The sequence below is a fragment of the Aplidium turbinatum genome, chromosome 18 (assembly GCF_918807975.1).
Source record: "Aplidium turbinatum chromosome 18, kaAplTurb1.1, whole genome shotgun sequence".
Classification (NCBI taxonomy): domain Eukaryota; kingdom Metazoa; phylum Chordata; class Ascidiacea; order Aplousobranchia; family Polyclinidae; genus Aplidium; species Aplidium turbinatum.
Genome location: NC_137489.1, coordinates 11,093,948 through 11,106,469, shown reverse-complemented (window position 1 = coordinate 11,106,469; position 12,522 = coordinate 11,093,948).

The window sequence follows — 12,522 nt, the reverse complement described above, 5'->3', positions numbered from 1 at the left end:
TGGATGGGGGGCAATGGTGCCCTTTTAAGGTCATGTAAGCTACTGCAAATTTTGCAATATAGGCTAACAACTTTTGCTATTCGCTTTTAGCCAAATTATAAGGCCTATAGCCTACAGTAGGCCCACACAAATTATCCCGTGGACACATTTTATACTTTGCAGCAGATTGTGATGCTATGAATGTGAAATTTACCTTTCGTTTCTTGTTCAAGCTATTGCAATTATTTATCTGTCTCACATTTCGACTTTCATGGCTAATAGCGGGAAAACGAACGAGTTGCCCAGCATTATCGCTATATCTCATCCTAAAACTCTCGTCCTAAAATTGTTCCGGCGCCCCTCTATCTCAGGTTTGTAAACTGCCTACAACAAGCTTTAATGAGTCACTGGAAATAAGCTTAAATGATAGTTCCAACGATCATGAAACAGAAGTTGCATAACCTACGTGAAGAAAGATTATTGTCTTGATTTTTCATAGTAGGCTATTCTGTGAAAACTTGAAATATACGCCAAACAAAATATTCCAAAGGAGCTCAAAAGCCACCACTCGCCAAGAACAAACCGTACAATAATAGCCTACCATAGATACGCTAGCCAAGCTGGCAACCTTGATTGTTGATTGTGTCCATAAAGTCAGTCGAGCGTGACGATAATTCCACGATTGCTGAGTTGCATATCTATATGTAAGATATCTATGGTTTTAGGTCAGCCAGGCTGTGCAGTGTGCACTCGCTGATCTGCACACCTTGGCGCGTCATTGGGGGAATCCCAGGCAATAGCAAGTTTTAGCTTGTTGGATTAGAGTTTGAGGTGATCAGCGTTGGAAACAACTTTTGCTAGAACTGAAGCAAAAGCAAGCTTTCTACGACGATGTAATTCAAAAATTTATTGCACAAACAAGAAGAATCGAATTATGCTATAGATGAATTTTCCTTCTGTAGTCGAGGTGTTAAACATTTTCGTTTTTACTAAGTAGTACGACGGATAAAAGTACAGCCGACCAACATAGCAATCGACTTTCTTTTCTTGTTTATTATCGAGTTGCTTTGCTATTGTTTTAACTTTCACCTGTTTGTTTTTAATTCGCTTGTACATTTCTCAAAGTGTTGCGACCGTGCCTAATCCTTGCATGAAGTAAATCATTTCCATCTCGAGCACGCTTTAACTTTCGCGTTTTTTCAGACTCCTGCTGTGTTATGGCAAGTAATATTGTTCGTTTTGATGGTCGGAAATAAAAACTGAACTGAAGTATGTGACTTTAGAAATGCAACTTAATGTTTGATATTATTAAAGGGCGGGGAAACCCAAATTAACTTTGCCAGTTTTTTGTTTCAGAGTGATGTCATTGTGTACAACATGCGTTTTAGCAATAAAAAAATCCAAATTTTGTTTCCCTCGTCTCGCTAAGGCCGCTTTTGTTTGAAACCCGTTTGCGAGGTCTCGTTGCGCATCAAGCTGTGATGCTGTTCGCTGTGACGTCACATGGTACATATAGTTGTGGCCAAAAGTTTAAGACCAGACTTGATGTCACGATTTCTTTCTATCTCTTACCAGGAAAAAGACTTGGAAAGATTCAATGACGTAGTTTAATGGGTCAAACCGAAAAGCAGTCAATTAAATGTCGAATAATTCTACTAGTAAAATGATAATCTGACTTCTTGAAGAACTTTAACGAACGGCTTCTCAAATAACTCTAAATTCGAACACAATTTATATCAGCACCAATTCTCATCTACTTGTATTCAATTACTTCAAGTCTCAATCACCAATAATTTCTGTATCAACTACCAATCCACAACTCATAGCACAACTCTCATAATCAACTCATAATAATAATCATCATAATAATCCATTATGCAAATTACACCACTATTTATAAAAGGTTTGTTCGGTCTAGTAACTTCGAGAAGGTTACGTAGTGTTGCATCACACGAACTCATCGTCGGTCACGTAGCATTGAGCGGCATAAACAAGCAAGTTTAAAGAAGTCTAAAGAATGTCACGTAGGAGTAGAGGACTGTTACATAATACAGATTTCGTAATCAGAGGTCCATTCGTAAACAACCTTGTGACATCATGACAAACGATATTGGCAATTGTGAAAACAACAGAACGTTCCAGATACAGAATGATTTAGAATTACGTTGCAGAACAACGACTTCACAATTAAAGGTTACTACTGGTCATTGACCGATAATAACATAAGTTACCGCTCAAGAATTTTATAATGAAAACAGCACATTCTGTCAAGACGCAAAGCAGCCCGACGCGACGCCTTGCACATTGATTGTGACACTTGATTTATGACGATTTTTGCATTACTTCAAAATACTGCATTAGATATAAGATGATGCATAAAGATGATGCAACTGAAACAGTATCTGATGCAGTATTTGAAGTAATGCAAAAATGGTCATAAATCAAGTCTGGTCTTAAAATTTTGGCCACAACTATATGCACCTTGTGACGTCACAGTGAACAGCATCACAGCTTGATGCGCGCGAGACCTCGCAAACGGGTATCAAACAAAAGCGGCCTTAGCGAGACGAGGGCAACAAAATTTTGATTTTTTTTTTGCTAAAACGTATGTTGTACACAATGACATCACGCTGATACAAAAAACTCGCAAAAAGTTAATTTGGGTTTCCCCGCCCTTTAAGTCTTTCATTCAATGCGCTGTCAAATAAATATCTATTTTGTATTCTTCTCCATTTCGACAACATTATTTTTGTCAGTTCTGTTCATGTTCAGAATTTGTGCTGAAAATGCTCTCTGAACGCACCAAATTCAATGTTAATTTTAAAAATTTTCTGGGGGAGGCCCCCCGCTGTTGCTTTGCCGTCACTGAACACCCTGTCAAAGTGGTCACGGTACGCCAGGGATGGAGGAACCACGTGGGCCTCGTGGGCCCACCTACTTTATTTTCTGGGTGGGCCTGGCCCACCCACTTTTGAAAGCCAAATTTCTTTGAAAAGGTAGCGAAAACGGCAAATTAGAGAAGGAGTTCCAAAAAAAGCTCTTCGCTCATTTGATACACACTAGTTTGATTACACAAGTCAACAAAATCATTTTGGCACAAAAGGTGAAAGTCAATTTAGAGTGTTTTAGGGCCCCTGATTCCAAACATGCGCTTAGTTTTTTCGAAACTACCAGGAATTGAATTTCGAACCAAGATTACGTTCTTCCGTAACAAGGATAAAATTTTAAGCAGCTACTTTATTGAAGAACACAACTTTGTATTCTGTAATTATATAAATGGCCTTCGTACCTTGATGGGTGTTGCTCGGTATAGTAGGCCTACCATAATAAAGAATTGCGTTTGTTCATCGATGGCTTTGTTTTGCTTATTCGTCTAGTTTGTTAAGCAAAACAATGTAGGCTATGTATTTTGTTGTTTGTACTTAGTAGCTTAGTTAGTAAGTCTGACACTGTTGAAGTCAACAAATATATTAACGCAAAGCACAAGTTATATATTCTACATCTTAATTGTATCCTAAGGCTTGCTTCACGTCGTATTTTAATTGTTACTAGGCCAGTAAACGTTAAATAGCCGTTTGCTTGGGTTGTAACCAACGTGATTGGTTCCAAATAGCGTTTATAAAACTCAGAAATGTGCCTGGGATTACTTCCAGTTTTGTCTATGTAATAAACGACACGACGTTAAATCTATAGGAGATCAAAATTGCAAAAAAAAAATGGTTTTGCTGTAGGCTATCTCAAAAACTAGAACCAATTCGAAAAAACAAGTGCACTTTCGGAATCAGGGGCCACGAAATACCCTAAAATGACTCTCACATGCCGTGCCTTTAAAAAAAATTTTTTTTGTTGGCCTGTGAATGATGAAATCTAATCTTTAAACTTTTCTGTTGAGCCCAACTGTTGATGGGCAGCACATGTTGGTGTGGTTGCGTGTGATTGGTGGAGTAATCTATAAATCAATCTAATTCTTCTCTAAGGGAACGTTCAAATATTACGTAACGCCTTCGAGGGGGAGGGGGGGGTTTATGCAAAGCGTTACGTTAGCGTCACATCGGGGGGGAGGGGGTTCAAGCAAAACGTTACGTAACGCTTTCGAGTACGAAATGGTAGTTTTTTGTGCTGAATTGGTAGTGAAAAAGCGTTACATGGGGGAGGGGGGGATTGAAAAAACGTTACGTTGGCGTTACATGGGGGAGGGGGGGTCAAAAATTCGGAAAAAAAGCGTTACGTAATATTTGAACGTTCCCTAAGGTTAAAACAATGATAACATAACATTATATATTATGCAGTGCATGCACGTAGGCCTACTATATAATGCTGCAGATTATATCTCCCAGATTGGTATTATAACTGTGCGTGTATTTTGCCTTTTTATTTGTGTGCACATCGTAATATTTTGTACAGTGCTATAGAGCAATTTAACAATTTTGTAATTTGTTTGCTAAAACGGAAATTTTTTGCTGGTTGGCACAAAAGGCAATCATGAAAACACAATGCATAAACGATTTGAAGTATTAGGTTAATGCAGCAATATTATGGGGGGTCTGGGGGGCGAAGCCCCCCAGAAGTTTGATTAACTTTGACTCCTATGCCTTTGGGCCCACCTACTTTTAAAATGGTTCCTCCACCCCTGCGGTACGCCACTGGTGCACAGTGCTGAAACTTGGTCACAAGTGTTCTCTTCTGATGATAGTGACTCAGACATAGAGTGGGTCGTTACTACTATCGAGAGCGTATGCGTTGTTAACGTCTACAAGTCACCACAGACAAGATTTCTGAACGAATCGATCCCGAACTTCGGTTCCCCATGCATGTACCCTGGCGACTTCAACTGCCACAGCATCCAATGGGGTTATATGCCTAAAGAAAGTTATTCTGCCTAAAGAAGTTGGTCTTTCCAAAGATCTGGAGGAAAGCTAACATCATAGTCATTAGAAAGCCCAACAAGCCAGCTGATAACCCTAAAAGTTACAGGCCCATTTCCTTGCTCTGTGTGCCATACAAGTTACTTGAGCGTCTCTTACTGAGCAGACTCTAACCAATCGTTGACCCAAAACTACCAAAAGAACAAGCTGGATTCCGACGTGGCCGATGCACAACTGACCATGTTGTCAAGCTTACTGATGACATCGAAAGTGGTTTTGAAACCCGTGAGAAGGTGGGTGTTGTCCGAGTGGATCTTACAGCAGCCTATGACACTGTGTGGCACCGTGGCCTTACTATGAAACTATTACAACTCATTCCTGACCGACACATGGTTAAGTTTCTGGTAGAGACCATCTCGAACCGTACCTTCATACTGCATACCAACGAGGGAAAACCCAGCAGACCACGCCGCCTGAGAAATGGCGTCCCCCAAGGGTCAACACTATCGTCACTCCTATTTAATATCTATAGCCTATAAGTGACCTCCCATGCACTACATCACAACATTATGGCTATGCGGATGATCTAGCTCTTCAATACGCTCACAGGAACTGGCATGAGGTGGAAAGAAAACTTGAAACTGACCTGAAACTGGTGGCTGACTATCTGGACAAGTGGAGGCTCAAACTGAATGCGTCGAAAACAACAATCTCCGCTTTCCATCTAAATAATCGGGAATCTCAGTGTCAACAGTCTGTCTCGCTAAAAGGAAATCCTTTACCATATACTGCAAACCCAACTTACCTTGGAGTAAAACTTGACCGGCAGTTGACCTACAGATCCCACATCGAGTCACTCCGTGCCAAGGTTACCTCGCGAAATAACCTCTTGAGAAGCCTTGCAGGAACAGGATGGGGAGCCCAAGCATCAACCTTGCGTACAAGTGCACTAGCCTTGGTCTACAGCTCAGCCGAATATGCCTCAGCTGTGTGGAACCGCAGCAGACACAAAAAAAAGATGGATGTATGCATTAACGACACCTTGCGCATCATCACTGGCTGTCTCCGCCCCACACCTACTGCTTATCTGCCAACTTTGGCTGGCATTGCTCCTGCTCATGTCCGTAGGGAAGAAGCCTCTCACAAACTGGCTTTGCATGGAAGTCTCGATCCTCAACACCTTCTCCACAGTCACTCCCAAAGAAATGGACTAGTCAGACCTCAACGCCTATCATCAAGGCGCCCATTCCATCGATATGCTACACAGCTTGTGAATAAGAACTTCAGCAGCATGGAGACATGGACCCAGGAATGGAACGAGATGCTACATGTCCCTCCAGTTTTCAGTTATACCAGCACTCTTCATCCCTCCTGGAGCAGACCTCTCAAGAAAGGCATGGGTCACATTGAACAGGATCAGATATGACGTTGGCTGCACTGGAGCTAATCTGTTTAGGTGGGGGTTGCATAATACGCCGATATGTGTATGCGGAGCGGTAGAACAAGCAATGCAACACATACTCCACGAATGTTCCATCTTACGGCCCCCAAGTGGAATCATTGGTATTCGACAACTGGACCCAACTACCGTATCTTGGCTGCACGAGAAGGCATTGCCAATCTAAGCTACTACAAGTCAAACGAGAGAAGAAGCTACCATTGGTTGAGTATTGAGTTGCAGTTAGTATATCTGTCAAAAAACAAATGTAAATCGGCGAAAACAATTCAACATTAACGCAGTGCGTTGTATGATTATGTAATACATATTACTACAACAAAACCAAAGTGTCATCTTATGCACACTACATTCCTACTCTTGCCATAGATGTGAAAAAAAGCTTTAATAACGTCAGTTTTTGCTGACCAAGCAAAAATAGAGTTGCCAGGTGATTGTTTAATATCTTACCGTACACCGCCAGCCTTTACCTAAAAGAACAACTAGCAGTCGCGTCATATGTAATTGTTGTTGTTAAAGTTGGAAATTTTTACAATTTAAAAAAAAGAAAAAAGTTTTTTTCTTCAAAAAGTTTGTACCTGGCAACTCTACTCTATGCTGGCAACAAATTGACTCCATGTTTGTTACTGAATATTTTTGCGATAATTCTACAGAAACACTCTACATTGCAATAGTCACTCTGCGTGATAATTCGATTTTTGATTTTTACATCGCCTTACTATTGAGAGTACGTGGGCTCTTGAGCTAAAAAATTTGCTACGTTGCTGAAACCTCAGTAGCTCTGGCCTACATTTCTCATAGTTGATGCCCACTTAAAATTGAAGCATTGCGACACTACCGATAAATCGTTGTGCAAAGCATACTGAAACGGTACCTCTACAATTTACATCCCAAATCCCAATTGTCGCGCATTGTCAGAGTTGCCAGTTTTGCGGATTAGCCTACGGTTTGGGTTACGAATGGAGCAGGGATACCTAAACTTTATTCAGTACAAGGGGTGCATTCCTAAAACTTTATTTAGGGGGGCTCTAACACTTAGCTGTGTTGATATAGACAAAGTATGTATAAGTAATCAGTGTAGGTTAGCCAACAATGTTTACCTTTTTTAAAAGGAAACACCGTTCAGTTTGTTTTTACGTCTGAACATCATGTCGAAAAACAACCCATGCTAAAACATAGCTTGAAGTACAGAAAAAGGTAGAAGCAACAAAACGTGAAAACGTGGTTGAATCCGATATAAAATTATAAGTTTGAAATTTGGCTTGGTTGCTACACTGCAATCTCCTTTGCTTTTTTTTTTTACTGCGTAGGCCTACACTTGAAACTCGATTTGCATGAGCTAATTCCAATCTCTTAACTCAATTGTAAACTTATTTGTATGAGTCAATCCTAAGCACACTTGCAAAAACATTGACTGCAATAGGAAAGTAAGGAAATTCAATTCTTGAAATGAGCGCTTGTGGTTGCAGATTTGCTATATAAGAACCAATAAGCTGCCAATGTGACAGTTACACCAAAATCTCATTTAGTTATTAACAAACAGTTTAAAAAACTCCAATTACAGCTAAAGCATATTCCAAGTTGGTGCAAACGAGATTGCACAAAACAAATAGCCTGTCTGCCAGGTCTTTGGTTTTATGGGCTAAGTTATAAGCACCACGACAGTCCTTGATTTATGCCAACAAACAGTTTTTGCAGAGATTTGAGTTCATTCAATGTGGGCAGCTTAGAATGCTTAACTTGAATATCCACAGCCGACCGATGAGTCTGCAACCACTTCTGAGTTGTCGCAGTGCCATTCCATAAATGAGGAGGTGGTCCATTGATGCTGATGAACAACAATGCTGAAACAAGTGATATGGTCAGCCGTGATCGTAGCGGTGTGATGATGACCAAGTTCATTTGTGAAAATCCACGTTCGGCTTCAGCAGAACTTATAGCAATCATGTTTAGTAGCCTACTACGTTCTTGAGCAACTTTATCGTATCTGGTATATGGCAAGGATTGTCAACATACAATCGAAAATCGGAGTGATGACATGAAATCTCTCTTCTATTTTTTGTAATAGGCTATCTGCTCCCCTTCTTGCCATGGAACTTCGACTGCAGCAGGCCATAACTCTGGTACAATAATTTCCAAGCTCTTCACAGAATTTTCATTGTTGGTGTCCACCATCCTGCTTCCAATGTTGTCAACCAAAGCTTGAATAAGCCGATTACGATCAAAAGAAGGATAGTCTCCACGTCGAGCTTTGAACTGGTCCAATGTTGTGCCTTTAAAGGAGTAGTTTTTGTACTTCCGGGACTCAAGTTAACAACTTCATCAAACGAATACTTTCCTTCTTGAATAGCTTTTTTATTTGAAGTAGAGAATTAACAGTCCATTTGACATGACGATTAGCTACTAGGGGAGAACCTCCATCAATGGGACAAATTTTGCGTTTTGCTAATTTTTTTACATGTTATAAGAGGCTGCCGTCCAATTGTGAACCTTCTAGCACTCATCCAGAGCGTTAATGCTTGTTTTGAACTTTATTTGGTGATTAAAGAAGAAAAAGAGCAATAGCAGTAGTTGGAATCGAACCCGCGTCAATGAAATGACTACTTTCTAGCCTTAACCCTTAAGCCAACCAGCTGACAAAAAATCCATCACTTAATTTGCTTTCTATCATCTTCTTTTCGCCAATTTTTACGTCACTTAAACCGTAGCTTATGATTGGTTGGCGGTTTCATTCTAATCAATTTCAGTGGCAGAATTTCGACTTGTTAAAGTGGCTACCGTTTAGAAATAACGCGCAGTTTTTTAAGGTTACTCAAAACGTCCCATTGTTGAATCTGGCTCCACCATTGGGACAGGCCATTTCTAACAATGGGATACAATTTATTATCGGTTTAAATGCACATTATAAACTTGATATTCACGTTGTTATTGATTATTATATTTACTGTAGCCTAGTGCATTATTAAAATTTTCTAAATTTTTCTCAACTTCATCATTCAAAATCTTTTTGACACCATAATGAGGTTGAAAACTTAGATTGCTTTTAAGATCATTATTTGCTTGGGCTCTTTTGTATGTGTCAACCCAGCTTTTCAATGTTTGGCTTGGTATGTCAAATTCTCTTGCTACAGGTCTCTTTTTCCGGTTTGTATTGCTTTTTCAACAGCAGTTTTCATAGTTAAAGGATCTGTGTTTCCCTTTTTACGAATAAGTCGAGTTGATTTACAGTGTCCCATTGATAGGCAAGACCAGTGGCGTATTTAGAAAGTTTCTTAGGGGGGGGGGGGGGCCAAGACATTGTGTCAGTCAGCCGCGTAGCGGCTGACTTGGCGGCTGGATGCCAATGGGGGTCTCGGAGTAGTACACACGGGGTAGTCTCAATGGTAGTAGCCTACTGGTTACAAGAGTAGGTGCTCACTGCCTACCTACAATCCTTCCTCGGTCTGCCTCAATCATACTTGCAATTGTTTCATGTTGTTTTTTGATTTATTGAGAGCGAGTTGGGATAAAAACCTGATTTTGTATAAACTTACAATGGCTTTAACACGACAACTTAAATCCGTGGTACACATTCATTTCTCTAGCTTGCTTTTTTCGATAATGAAATGAAACTCAACACAAAGGCAGGCAAATACTCTCCAGAAACCACGGCTCCCGGCACGCGGCAAATGCGACAATCAGAAATTAAACGTCTTGGTCAGAAGGCTGGCCACGTCACGTATAACAGTGAAAGAACGCAAATTCAACGTTGCTTAATTCAACCAGCCAAGTTACAAATTCATCACAATTTCAATTCTAATCAAGAGGGCAATCGACCCGCCGGAACATTGCGGCCCCTAATTATGGCACATAATTACAAACAAAAGTTGAAGTAGAAGGGTCGATTCCCGAAATGCAATACACAGAAAGTATGTACATTAAAACTACACAAAAACGGTGATTATCTTTTGATAGCAGTGCAAGGCACTTGGACACCCTGGCCACAATGGCCTGGCGAATACTTACACGATTAACGATTAATATCTACGTTAGCTTCATGAGACACACATAGTAGCAAACAACTCAGACGCACTACACAGTACCTAACTAGCTACTTATAATGACGCAAATTACTGAGATCGCTTGCGAATACTTACACGGTTAGCATTTACATCATTTGCATGAAACACACAATAGCAAACAAATCAAATGCATTACACAGTAGGCCTAACTAACTAGCTACTTATAACGAGGCCGATGACTGAGATTGCTGTAGAGCATACGTTACTAAGACATGTTGTTGAGTTACGCATATTGGAGCCCTGCGGATGACACATAGAAATACGCAGGTTAATAACAGATTTGCGCGGTACATATCTACAATACACTACAAATTTAAATGAAAGGCAAGGGTGGTACAGATGCCTCGACGACACCAGCTAACAACAGACCAGGGCGTGGCCGGGTCCTGAACGCAGTCAAGCATTCCCCACAGGAGCAACGCACGATATATCCCTTAGGACCAGGTCCACTTTGACCTCACCCGATGCCTCATCCACCACTGAGACTGCCACCCTGACGCGCCTGACAATCGGTTTTCCTTTTCTAATTTGGGGGATGATCTCATGGACTCTCCCCAGACGGTACCTTCCTCTCTTAGTTATATCTTCTGGAGAACCAACCACCACTAATTGGCCAGGCTGTAGGTTTTCCACCAAACTGGCCCACTTTTTTCTACCCTGCAGGGAAGGTAAATAGAAAGAGATCCATTTCTCCCAGAAACTGTGAGATAGAGCCAGGTTGTACCTATAGTCTCTCCGTAACTCATCTCGGTCATGAGGATTTCCTACTGATGAAAATGGGCTCAAGAATGGGTTAAGGAGGGCGGCTGGGGTGATAACAGTAGAATCCTTAGGGTCATCACAGACAGGGACTAAAGGTCTTTCGTTGACTATTCTTGTGGCACTACCAGTAAATGTAAGAAGTTCAACAAAGTTGGGTTTCCGTGATGAGTTCCCAATAACGTGGGAAAAGGCAATTTTGAATTGCTTGACCATTGCTTCCCAGGCCCCTCCCTGGGCCGGGGCATACGGAGGAATGAACTCCCAGTTAATTCCCTTTTTTCGCAAAGAAGTTTGAATTTCAGAAGACTCCAAAATTTCTGGTAGTCTTTTAGCTGCCGCTTGAAATGTGGTCCCGTTATCTGAGTACATGTTACGTATAGATCCACGCAAGTCTACAAATCTGGTAAATGCTAAAACAAATTCACTGTAAGATAGTGACGTCACAAGTTCCACATGGATTGCTCTACTCGCAAGACAGGTAAATAACAATCCCCATGCTTTCTTTTGGCTTCTTCCTTCCACAAACGTCATTGGACCAAAATAATCTACGCCACTGTTGAAGAAGGGTTTGTTATAGGCCGTGGTTCGTGGTAATGGTAGATCCGACATAAGCTGCCTGATAGGCTTTGCTTTCTCTAAGGCACATGGAGCGCAGTCATGCAAATAGTGTTTCACCGAGGAATTACCGTTTGCAATCCAAAAACGTTGACGAGTAGATAACAGTGTCTGTTGCACACCACAGTGATAGCTATCACAATGAGCGTCAAGGACAACTAGCCGTGTCAATGCGTGCCTCGAAGGCAAAATAAGAGGATGCTTCGCATCGACAGTTATTTCGGGAGACTTACTCAATCGACCTTCAATACGAAGTCTCCCCCGTGTGTCCACACAAGGACGATACTTTTTTAGAGAGCGCAACTCCTTCAGGCACTGTTTATCAGCACCAGCTTCGCTTGAAGCAAGACGTTTTGTTACCACATCGATCGACTCCGGCAGGCCGTCACAACTTAACAAATCTCTATACACTACTTTTTGTACGTAAGAAACAACCCTATTTAAAGCGTCCTCAAGATAGGATGCATTTAACTTTGGTTTTACATACCCATGTTTCTTGCATTTGGATACAATGAACTCCGTGAAAGCTACAAGATAGGCGGCTCTTTTTTTTCAACACGTACAAAGTAGGTGCGGTTTCGATCATCTTGCTAATGGAGCCAGCAGTTGCATTTTCACTTACCGTTATCGCCGGCGACAGTTCCATTTTACGAATAGCAGCATCTGCTCCATTCACCGTTGGGACCTCGCCCTCCTGCATGAGAAAAGATGGACCGCTCAACCACATCTCTCTGGAACCTGTTTTGGTGATGGCATTCGGTCTGGTTCCAACGTCTGCCGAGTT